Here is a 12,661-nt window from a genome sequence, read left to right as displayed (position 1 = left end):
GATTGAGCACATGAGCAAGGAATAATTTTTTTTTCCATACACAAAGATTTTAGAGTAATTTATTACTGTATCATGCCCTATCCTTTCATGACTAATAGACTATTTCCTATTTAGATATAAATTGTTGGGAGAAGAATCTGAGTGGCCTGGCTTGGGTCAGTTGTTCACTTATGGTCCATTAAGAGGTAACTGGGATAAAAAAAAAGAAAGAAAGAAAGAAAAAATAAAGAAAATGACAAACTCTTAAAAAAAAAAAGAGGTAAGTGGGATAGAGGTGAGTCATGATTGAACTGTACGTGCCTTCATCACTTCAGAGAGGAGCTTGTTGGAGGAAATATTACTATAAAGAGAAGAGGTATCCATGGTCTTTAGTGAGAGATGCAGTCAGAATTTAGGAAAGGGGAATACTGTAACCCGCCAGCAGGCTGAAGTAGACTAGGGTGGTTATGATGGGTGTGCCAATTATGTAACCTAGATTCAGGGTTTCTCCACAGTGGCACTATTGACACTTACACTGAATAATTCTTTGTTGTTGGAGTCTGTTCTGTACATTGTAGGATGGTGAGCAGTAACCCTGGTCTTTACCCAAGAGGTGCCAGTACCACACTTTCCCTCCCACTGCGACCTCTCCAAGTCATGACATTAAAAATGTCTCCATTGCCAATTTTCCCTGGTAGTGGTGTGGTGGGGGAAGCGGTAGGCAACAAAGCTCTCAGTTGAGAAATTGCTATCCTATAATTTCTGGGACAGTCAGATTTAAGACATAGTTTCCATGTATATTCCTAGTCATAAGATCACTTTCCCCCATTTTGGGTTCAGAAATTAAAGTCATATTCATAATGAACTTGTTAACTTAGCTAGGGAGTGAGCACCATCAACTTTTTGGTGTCTTTTTTTTTTTTTTTCCCTCTATTACTCAAAAAAAAAAAAATAGCCCTATTTAGTAAAAGGAATGACCCCTGCTACCTTTCTGTTTTCCTAGCACCTACCCTAAGCTACTTTTTTTGAGTAGGGTCCATGTGCATTTCCAAGCCTACACACCACTCCACTGGGAGCTCTGCTGGTGACCGTGGACAGGTTGGAAACTTAGCGGTGATGCTGGAAGGACCCTAATGACTCACCCTCATTCCACACGCGCTCTTTCTCTCAATCAACTTTTCCTTTAGATGAATAACAGAAACCAAATTTAGTTTCTCCATGAGCTCTCTTGTTGTTGAATTTTGTCAGAAGACGACACGCCCTTGTCACTGCTTTAATTGGAAGGGCCTCCTCTCTGCTCTGCCTTAAGCGAGACAAGAGTCCTCTGGCACATGTAAGCATAATAGACAACATAAAAAATAATCATCTAGCAAACAAGATCCTCAGAGGGCCTCTGGTGTGTGACCAGTTCAAGGCGGCCACTTGCTGACCAGTAATTAGCTTAGTCGAGGTCTGCACAGTAGACCCAGTGAACTACAAAAGGCAACTGTGGGGAAGAAGTTTCTTTCTTGAAGGAGGCGGGAGGAGCCTTTCTAAGACAGGTACTGCCCAAGCCTCTTCTGTGATCTTGCACGATGGAGGTGGAAGGTGGATGAAGGCAGGAACCAACAGACTATGTAAGTACTTGCATGCACTCATTCATTCACGCCTGGTCCAGCATGAATTTATTCTCTATGTTAAAATGCCTGCTGACCTCTGCGATTTCCTCCCCCTCAAATTCAGAAGCGATGAATAGGATGCTTTCTGACTTTAAATGCAATGAAGAGCTTTAAAAAGGATGGAAAATTAGCAACATATGGACTGAAGAACCCAAAGAGACCCAAAAGGGAAGGAAATGCCTGAAAGAAATTTCAGATGTCATCATGATCCTGGGGCCAGCTTCAGGATGGGTTGGTGGCTTTGTGTGGTTAGGAAAGGGGCTCGGGGCCTCTGTGCCCACCCTGACTTGGCTTCCTGTCTGACTGTTTTCTTTTTCTTCTTTTCTCCAGGCTCCACCAAACAGGAACAAACATTCTCCTGCTCGAAATGGTCTCCATGGAGTCCTTTGGACATTCTGACTGATACTACGAAGATTGAGACCCATTTTCTCAAGCACGTTCCTTTCTCTTCTTTTCTTCAACGTATAACACCGCTAGTCCTTGATCTTGTCCTCAGAATTTGCCGAAGTGGTTTAAAAAGGCAAGTAATGCAGTCAGGTCTGTTCCTAGATAGATGCCCCTGTTCTGCTTGAGGATCATGGCAGTTGCTCTAAATCTGCTATGTTAGTCCGATCTCTGTCCATTGTGAGGATCAGAATCCAACTTCAGCTAGTCTGGACAGAAACATGAAGTTTCACATAACAAACCATAGGAACCGTGGAGCTGGCCCCTGGATCAACTGGATCTAGAAATTTAAACAGTCTCAGGGTGCCCTCACTCTTGAACTTGGCCTCTTGCTTCTGTTTCTTTTCACAGGTTGGCCTCATTCCTACCTATTGCATGTGGGCTCTCTCCACACAGCAGGAACGTGCCCCCCAGGGGCCTGGATTCTTCATGCACCAATTTAGCAGTCCCAACAGAAAGACAGTTGTAACTCTCACCTGCTCAGTAATACAAAAAAACTAAGGAAGGACTCTGATTGGACAGGCTTGGGTTATGAGTCACCCCTGGACCAATCACTGTAGCTGAGGAGATGGGGCTCTCTGATTGGCCATTTCTGGATGACAGTCTCTTTCCTGCCTCTGGGACTAGGATGGGCCATGAGAAGCGCATAGTGGGAGGTTGGGGGAGCTGGTCTCTAAAGGAAGGGAGGAATTATAACCTGGGTAATAGAATAAGGGTTGCTGAGCAGACTTAAACAGCATGTCCATTAAATTGGTCATCAGTTCCCCAGTGTATAACTTCCCAGGGCTCCTGTAACAAATTACCACAATGTGGTTGTCTTGAAATAACAGAAATGTATTCCCTCACAGTTCTGGGGGCCAGAAGTCCAAAATCAAAGTGTTGGCAGGGCCACACTTCCTTCAGAGGCTCTAGGAGAGATTCCTTTTCTTGCCTCTTTCAGCTTCCGGTGGCTGTCAGCATTCCTTGACTCGTGGCTGCTCACTCCCATGTCTGCCTCCTTCTTCACGTGCCCTCTTCCTCTTCTCTGTCTGTGTCTCCTCTTCGGAGAAGAACACTTGTTGTTGGATTTAGGGCCCATGTGGATAATCTAGGATAATCTCAGCTCAAGATCTTTAACATAATTACATCTGCACGGACCTCTTTTCCAAATAAGGTCATAGAGCCAGGTTCCAGGGATTAAGACATGAGCAATCCCTTTGAGGGGAAGGTGTCCACCGTTTAACCCATTACACCCAGTGCAAGGTGCCCTGTCAAGAGGCAGGGAAGCTTTGGGACTGGCTTTCCCACCCACATACTGTGAACTTTCCTACAGGTGCCCAAGTCCCATTTTCAAACTTGCCAGCACACCCCAGCAGGAGGCAGATGGGGACCTGGACACAGCTGTTTCATGTTAGCTTTTTGTGGTACCTCTTTCCTTGCCTCTCTCTCTCTTTTTTTTTTTTTTTTTTTTATCTTTTTTTCTTTTTTATTATCCTGGCCTGTTTTATTCTCTAGAAGTATATCAGGTAGTTAAAATTCTCTCCTGGCTCTCTTTATTGGGCAAATAATTTAAATCCTCTGAGCCTCAGTTCTCTCATCTGTAAAATGGGGATAATAATAGCACTTATCTCATGGAGATCTGAGACTCAAATAAAGAAATCCACACAAAGTAAACACTCCATAAAGTTAGCTATTATTACAATATACAGGCAGATCAGATTTTTGAGTTTCTTTCTTTATTCTCTAGTTTTTCTGGCTACTTCTCTCTTTTTCCTTTAGGTTTCCTTTCTCCAAGTTCTTCTTGATTTAGTGCAGAGACTCACAAACTCTGGTGTGCACCCAAATCCCCTGGAGGAGACTTAAAATGCACAGGGCTGGGCCCCACCCTGGAGAATTTGATTCTGTGGGTCTGGGGCAGGTTCTGTGCCCCTGACTTTGACAAGTGCACTTCAAATGCAGCCAGACTTTGAGATCCCTGGGAGTGAGAGAAAGGTTCGAATCCCATGATTCATTAATTTACTGTATGGTTGCGGGCAGGTTACTTGACCTCAGTTTTCTTATCTTTAAAATGGGGATAACAGTACCTTCCAGCCAAGGTCAAATGAGAGCATGCTTACAGTATCTAAAATATCTTACAAAAGAATGGTGATAAGACCCAATATCGCTGATGCTTTAAGAGTTTTGGAAACTCAAACATACGTTATTACTTCATTTAACTTTTTCAAATAATCTGTAATTTGGGGGCTAGTTTCCACCATACAGATGTGCAAACTGAGGCTCATGGGGTGACTAGCATGCTCAAATGAGTCAAAATCCGTAAAGAACATGGTCAGCAGTTTTTGCCTTTATTCTAACCCTCGACCTTTTTGTCCCATCGCGGCAACCGCCCTGCAGACGGTGTTTGGTGTGTGGGAGTGTTGCGCTCTGGCCTTCTGTTCCCTCTTTTCTCTAAAGGAAAATAGAGAATCTCAAGATCAGCCTCTGGTACAAATTAGTTCAGCTTACAGTTTAGTTCAAGACTAAAATGTCTCAAAGCACAGGGCTCAAAGTCCAAAAGCAGATCCTTGCTGACCAAACTCTAACCAGGTCATCAAAGGGTCCCATCTTCCTGCTGGGGCCACAATCCCGGGAGAAGGGAAGCCCAGTGGGCCACCCGAAAACTAGGGCACAGGGCACGACCTCAGAGCTGGCAGCCCCGGGGTGCAGCAAACTCAGGGGGAAAGATGAACCCGGCCAGCTCGACAGAGTGGAGCTGTTTTCTGCTGAGAAGAGAGTCCAGCTCCTGGAGCAACCTCTGGCTTCCCCTGAGAGCCTGCTCCCCACGACCACCACCTGCACCCCGATTCCCCTTTACCTGACTGACTGGTTGTCCCAGAGCCCTCCCGAGTTGCTTCACTTCTCGGCAGGCCTCTGTGACTCCTGCGCTCCTGACCCGGATGTTTGCCTTCCACGTGGCTTGCAGACCTGGCTGCCTCAGCTGGGCTCAGCCTTGAATTCCTCCCTGGCTCCAGCTCAGAGCTGCTCCACGATATGTGTGTGTGTGTGTGTGTGTGTGTGTGTGTGTGTGTGTGTGTTTGCGTGTGTGTGTGTGTGTGTGTGTGTGTGAGAGAGAGAGAGAGAGAGAGAGATTTACTGATTTACTTATGAATAAAGTAGCTAAAGCCTTTCCAAAAAATACTTTATTGATATATAACTCATATACTGTACAGTTGTCTCATTTAGAGTCTGCAGTTCAATGCCACTTAGCATATTGACAGAATTGTGCAACCATCACTGCAGTTAATTTGAGAATATTTTCATCATCTCAAAAAGAAACCTCCTAGCCTTGAGCTACCACTCCTATGCTCCCCAGCACCCCAGTTCCTGGCAACTGCTAATCTCCTCTGTTTCATAGATTTCCCCATTGGGAACATTTCACGTAAATGAAATCATATACCATGTGATCTTTTTTGTCTGCCTTCTTTCACTCAGGATCATGTTTTCAAGTTTCATTGAAATGTTGTATTATGCTTTGGTACCTTTCTTTTTCATTGCTAAATAATATTCCATTATATGGATATACCACACTTTCTTTATCCACTCATCAGCTGGTTGACTTCTAGGTGATTTCCATCTTTGGGTTCTTATGAATAACGGTGTTATAAACATTTGTGTACCAACTTTTGTGTGGACATCTGTTTTTAGTTCTCTTAAGTATAGAGCTAGCAGTGGAATTACTGGGTCACATGGTCACTAAAACTTTTACTGTGTTCAAGACATGAAGATCAGAGCTTGTGAAGGGTATTGAAAGTTAAGACCCTCTACCTTACCTGAGCCATCTAAAAAGTTATTTATTTTTAGTCTGCAGTTATTTTCTATCTGATGGGAGGAAGGGGGAGATAAATGAGCCCCCAAAAGATTCAGAAGCACTTGCTCAGACTTCAGAGTAAAATACAGAATGCCTGGACCAGTCTCTATTTTCCCACCATTTAGCTGAGTTGGAGGATGATGGGATGTGGCTTTTTCACATGATTCTGTCTCTATGTTTCTCTTTAGCTTGTTTCTCTTTTCTAATGCAGAGCTCTTTAAGGAAGCATTGGAGGAGCCCAGATCTGGGGTGCCCACGGAAATCTTTTGGGGTTAGTGCAGGAACCTACACTCTTCGGGAGAAGGACTTCCTTCCAGGGACTCTGTCTGCATGGAGATAACCCACTTGGTCCTTGTGGAGGACAGTCAAATTAGGTCACTTTTGAGGGCTGTAATGTCTCTAAAAATTTTAATTCATATTTTTTTTAGCATAAAATGACTACATACTGTAAGCGTTAGAGCACATTTGGAAGTTGGAGAAAAGCAGGTGAGAAAAAAATTAGACTTTGTCCCACCAATCAAAGATAACCACAGTTTTAAATAATTTGGGTGTTTCCATTCTATTTAGTTTTTTTTAATGCGTAGATTTTATCGTTACTTTCTTCACTCCGCTACAGGGAAATAGATTTCACTGCTTATGGGTGACCCCCAATTTTCCACAACGGAGGACCTTAGGAGCACCTTCTGGTGAAAGGAGAGGCTGGAGGATGTTTTGAAGCTGTGTTTGCAAAACAAGCCTGTGTGTTTACTTGGTGGTACAATAACTGGGGTAGCTTTAGGGAAGAGATGCTCAAAATTGGGAGATGTCAACTTCACACCCACCATCAAAGGGAGGTCGGGAAATCCCGGGCCCACGTGTCCACTAGAGCCACACCCTTCTGGCCAAAAGCCAGAAGCTCTCCTCCTCCAGGCACCTGGCTCCGCAGTCCTGCTGCCCTGGCTGAATGGTGCTCCGGTTCCCAGGGCCCTGGTTTAGGGTGACTCTCGGCTCTTGTTCCGGAACTAAAGTTCCTCACTTCAGCTTCTTGAGAGCTTAGCTTATTCAGTGGCTTCAGTAGCCCTGGTGGCTACTTGGTGAGACTTAGCATCAGAAACCAGACACAAAGGGAACCACAGGCACAACTAAAGACACAGTTTTTAAAAAAAATTTTTTTAGAGGGGAGGTAATTAGATTGGTTGACTGATGTTTTTAATGGAAGTACTGGGGATTGAACCCAGGACTTCATGCATGCTGAGCACACACACTCTACCACTGAGCTATGCCCTCCCTGCAAGACACAATTTTTTTAATTTAGGGTGGTTTTTTTTTTAGTCTATGGCTTGTGTCATATGGTTGTATATGTGTGTGTGTGGTGGGTGGGTGTGTTTCTTCCAGTTTTACTGAGCTAGAACTGACACCCAGCACTGTAGAAGCTGACAGTGTACAACGTGATGACTTACCCACATCACGAAATGATTACAGTAAGTTTGGTGAGCATCCACCACCATAGAGATACAAAAGAAAAAAGCGTATTTTTTTCTTGTGATGAGAACTCTTAGGATTTACCCTCTTAGCCACTTTCATATATAACAAATACCAGTGTTAAATACATTTAAGTTTCGTTTTAAATAGGGATCTTTTCGAGTTTCTTCTAACCCTGAAGCTCTGGCCATACTGCCGAGACTGAGCAGATAAGATAACTGTCCTCATAAAGTGTGACGTGCAGCCAGGGCTGTACATGCAGGTGACACGCAGAGCTGCCATGGAACTGTGTGGTAATCAGACCCAGGCGACAGCATTCTGCTTAGTCAACTCTCAGGCGTGGGGATGTTACAGAACCAATGCTTTTTTTTTTCCTTCTCTCTGTTACTTCTCCCAGACTGAACCCGTGGTCAGCACAGATGGCAGGGGTTTTCCTGAAGTCCCGTGTCCTTGGAGACTGCGATTCTTGCCCCTTTTCTTGCCTCCCCCCTCTCCTCACTCCCTCTGCACGTGCATCCTGTCTGTGCACAGGAGTTCTCCAGCTCTCTTCCTGCGACCTGCCCTCCTCCTGGGCTGCTGGTAGCTACAAGAGCCAGGCAGAAAGGCGTGAGGACCAGGACGCCAGGGATTGCCTGGTCAGCTGGGAGGTAGGGAAGGAGAGAAATTAGAGAGAAAAGGCTTTGGATCCCTAGCCCCAGGGAGCCCAGGAACAGGTGGAGTGGTCTGGGGTGACTCCGAGTTGGAGCCCAACCACCTCATCCAAACTCAGCCATCCTTCCTGTACAACCCGGAGAAGCCCCTGCCCTCTCTGGAGCTTACTTTCCTCGTGAGGGGATGGGCCATGGATACACCTGACACCCTTTTCAGCTGTAATAGTCTGCGATGGAGATGGTGAAACGGAAGGGGACCCAAAACCTGGCGAAGTGTTTCTGAGATGGGAATAGAACAGAAACAGCCTTAGGACAGGGGTCCAGGGTTTAGAGTCCTCTCTCAGCCAGCAACTAATAATGGCCTTAGACAGTCCCTTGTCCCTCAGTTAATTTCTTCATAAAGGAGAAATAAAAATACGTATCTACGTGCTTCTCAATTTGGTAGCCCAACACCCATGGAACGGCAGATGGGAAAATGTAAAGAAAAGAATGTCAGGTGATTCAGCGGTGGTGCGAGCCCTGGAGGTAGGGGTTGGTGGGGGGTGGGGGGCAGGGGACTGCCTTAGGGACTCACTGAGACGCTCCGTCTGCCTGGAGGGTCTGGCAAGACCGCCTCTCAGGGCAGAGATGGCCCAGCATACTGGCGTTGACAGGCAGCCATGAGGCTCAGGAGGGCAGATGGGAACCAGGGCAGCGGTCTCAGTGGAGAGAGGATTCAGCCTTGGGGATGGGGGGTGGGACGTGGAAAGAATGACTGCTGCGGGGGGGGGGGGGCAGGACGGGACCTATTACTGGGACTGTCTTCAGCCCAGTCCGGGGAGAGGGGGGTAAGAAATGAAATGGTGTAGTTATTCTAGAGTCAGGGCACCAGGAGTGTTCTATGAAGTAAAAGGAGAAAACCAGGCCACCCGTCAGGCCCTTTTAGGCGATTAGAACATTTAAGAATGGATGTGGGCAAGGCTGCAAACCAGGCAGCACGAATGGCCTCCAGGGCCACCTGGTCTACCAAGGAGCCTGGCCACCTGGGCACCGGGCCAAGGGAGGGAGGGACTGAGACGCTGGGGTTCCCGTGTGTCTGGTGCAGGCTGAGCCTCACAGACGGGCATTGTTCTCCGCACCCCTTTGTTGTCCTTTCCCAGGCGCCAGGCGGGTGGAAACTGGGGAGGCATAGGTTACCCAGAGATAAAGTCTTTTTATGAGCTTCCTGATTTAGCTGAGAGAGGAACTCGGCCAACTGGCATGGCTGATGGACAATCCCCTCTACCTGGTTCCTCCTGGGGGAGTGAAGTTCTTCCCAGTTCAAAAGGAGCGGGGGCGCTGACACCCTCTGGGGAGGCTTGTGTTGGGACGCCGGGCCCTGAGGCCCAACCCATCGGGACATTGGCAGGTAAGAGGAGCAAGCTTGTGTTCCTCCTGCAGGGATCAGCCCCACCGTTCCAGCAAACACATGCTCGGAAGACTCCAGCCATCGCTTCTAGTGGCGTACAGGTCATTTTCCGAGTGGCTGCTCAGCCAGCGTGAGTGGGCCTGGGGGACCAGCAGTTCTTCAAAGCCTCATCTCCCCTGAGCAAACTGATGCAACCCTGCTTTGGAGCCCACCAGACCGAGACCCAGCTGTGGGCGCCACGGCTGATGCTCCGTTAGCCACCTGCTGGGGCTCCCTGTGGGTGGATCCCACCTCCCTCACCCTCACCCTCTCCTTACCTGCAGCCCGCCAGCTTCACCATTTTATTCATAGCAATAAAAACAGACTCTACTACTGTGATTTTTATTTTTCTTTTTGCTCACCAGGATGCAAATAGGAATCCCCAGATTCATACTTACACGCAGAAGAAAATTAAGGCCATTGTTTACCCCAAATGGGTTTTTTACACAACACAGACCCATGTAAATTTTGATGGAAGTGCCTCAGCAGATTCACATCTGTTCTGGGGTGCCCCCGGGGTGATCCCGTGACAGCTTTCCTTCACCCATGTCGACTTCCCAGTGCATGTGGGGAGACGGCTTCTTTCCCTTGCTTCCGTTTTCTGATTGATGTGCATAATGCTTGGGAATCAGTGAAATGTTTGCATTAGTATTGCTGAATAGATTTTTCACAACCCACTGAGTGAGGAAGAAAGGATTCTTTCCAATTATGCAGGATGAAGAAACTGAGGTCCAGAGAGGCTAACCGACTTGCCCAGAGTCACATAGCAGAGCCATGCCTTCGCTCCCCTCACATACCACATGGGCTGGCTCACCCATCGTTGACCTAAACCCATGCACCTTTGGAGTCCACATGTGATGATGGCAGATCATCTCCCTGTCCAGGGAGCTACATTTGCTTAAAGTAAAAGAGAGAACTGTCACCTCATAGAGCGTGATGGCCATCCAGTCTTCTGAGAGGCCCTGGCCCCAACAGTGTCCTCCAGGGGCTCAGCCCTACCCCTTGGAGAAACCATCCACATTACAAGAGTGAAAACAGTATTATAGCAGGAACGAACTGCAGCTTCCCCACCTTGCTCTGGTTTTCAGGTCTCTGCTCTGTTGCTGAAGGTAAATATCTTAAGAAAAACCAGCTTTGACCGCAGCTGTCTTCAGGGATATGTGTACATTCAAGATAAGGTGAGTTGCCCCAATCACTTTATACTAATTGTTGAGGAATCAGATATTCATCTTCAAACACATCCCCGTGACCCTCCCAGCCTCCTCCTGTGCTGATTAAAATAGAGCTCTTTGCTTATGAAACCCCCCAGAGCTGTAGCACTTATAGTCATTTTTTTTTCCCCGTAGAAAACCTAATTTCCAGACGGTGTGCCTCGCCCCAGCAGGCCTCTGTGTGGCTTAGACAAACAATGCAAAATCTCCAACAACCCCTGCAAAGAACTTGCTCCCTGCCATACGGGCCCCATTTCATTTCATTTGCTTTGCTCTGCGTTTGTTTTCTTTTTAAATTTTTTTTTATCCAACGAATCATTTTGGGATGGTTTTTGTCTTACGCTCCCCCAGTTGTACACAAGTTCTAAACTGTAAGCTACTTCTGGCTTTGCTACTTATGAAAACCACTAATATGCCTGGCTGCTTTGATGTCTGCTGAACAACAAAGAGAGAGAGTTACTCTGGGCCACTGTAATCCTTGATTTGTCACTAAGTTATGACACCCAGCAGAGCCGTGTGACAGTGCAAATCAATCATCCCGTGTGCTCGGCGGGGCCTTCCCTGCCTCCCGCCGAGCCTCTGCAGTTTAATTAGCTTTTTTCACACCGCCATAATGTACATCTGCAGCTTCAGCAAGAAAAGAGACAGAACAGAGTTCACTGGAAAGTGGGGGCCTTAAAGAAAAAAGTTCATATTGTGGGAAAAAAGTCCGCAAGAAGAAACATCAGAAATCTTTGTGGTTTTTGCTTCAGACATTATGCCTGAGATATACAGGCTCGGGTTACTCTGTATTGTTAAATGTAGACTTTAAAAAATAGCTCCATGAATCCGGTTATGGAGGAACTATCTGATGCTGTTTAAAGGGCTTTTTCTTCTTTGGGGGAGAGTCCCTGTCTTCTGTTTCTTCTCCAGCTCCAACACAGTGGATCATGCAGAAATTCTTTGCACCCCGGCCCTCCTCGAGCCCACCAAGATTCAGGAGTCAAGACTTCGATTGTGGCCAAGTTTTGCAAAAACTTTGCATGAATTCTTCCGGTGGAGCGGTATCCGTGAGTGAAAAGCTTGTTGCTCTGTTCATTTTGCGGTGATAAATAATGCCAGGCAAAGAATAAAGCCAGGAATGAAGCCGAGAAGGTCGGGAGTAATTGACGGGGACGGCAGGGGTGAGAGCAATTCAGGCCGTGGTGTCAGACACAGAGTGACACTTTTGTCCTGGCCCTGGAGGGAGGTAGACAGATGAGATCGAGCTGACTCTGAGTCTGTTGGGGGTTTCAGGAAGCTGTCTGGTTCCTCTGGAAAACCTTCTACCAGTGGAAGGGGCGGGAGACAGCCAGATGGCTTTCCTTACTGGGTTTAGGGTGGGTTAGGGGTTGGACAGCTTCCTCCCAGAATTGTCTTTCCTTGCCTGGCTGGGGGAGTTGGGCAGGCTGTGGAGTAAACTGGCACGTCACCTTGTCACCACCCAGCATCCCCTACTTAGGTGATGCCTTGTGTTACTGGCAGGGAAGGGAGCCACTTATCTGAGGACGCCAGAGCCCATCTAAAGGGAGCTACGTCCACCCATGCTGGATGGGCTTTATCAAGAGCCTGGCCCCTCTTTCTTCTGTCCCTGTTCCTTACTCCTTGGCACACTCGGTGGATAGGCAGACTCTTGACTGTGGGCGGCCCTTCAGAGACTTAGCTGCCAGCCTCCCGTGAAGATCCTGGCCCAAACTGCAGCATTTCCTGCCCCACATCAAGTCATAGGGTCAGCGCTAAAAACAGAGGATCTTAGCAAACCCCGAAAAGACGTGGAGGAAACGTAAATGCCGATTGCTGAGTGAAAGAAGCCAGTCTAGAAAAGCTGCGTACTGTTTGATTCCAACTCTGTGACATTCTGGAAAAGGCGAAAGTATGGAGACACTAGAAAGATCTGGGGTCGCCACGGATTGTGGGGGGGACACATGAATTGGTGGAGCACCCCGGATTTTTAGGGCAGTGGAACTCTTCTGTCTGATGCTATAATG

The 12,661-nt window shown here is 47.1% G+C and overlaps 1 long non-coding RNA gene across 1 annotated transcript; it reads left to right on the top strand.

Moving 5' to 3' along the window:
- The first annotated feature begins 9,190 nt into the window (after positions 1-9,190).
- Positions 9,191-11,971, top strand: LOC116656752. The gene is made up of 3 exons (XR_004311672.1): positions 9,191-9,405; positions 10,533-10,622; positions 11,568-11,971. It is a non-coding gene; the product is annotated as an uncharacterized LOC116656752 (long non-coding RNA).
- The last annotated feature ends 690 nt before the right edge of the window (positions 11,972-12,661 follow it).

The sequence above is a fragment of the Camelus ferus genome, chromosome 16 (genome assembly GCF_009834535.1).
Source record: "Camelus ferus isolate YT-003-E chromosome 16, BCGSAC_Cfer_1.0, whole genome shotgun sequence".
Taxonomy (NCBI): domain Eukaryota; kingdom Metazoa; phylum Chordata; class Mammalia; order Artiodactyla; family Camelidae; genus Camelus; species Camelus ferus.
The sequence above is the reverse complement of the archived record's forward strand: the minus strand, read 5'-3'. Positions and strand labels throughout refer to the sequence as shown.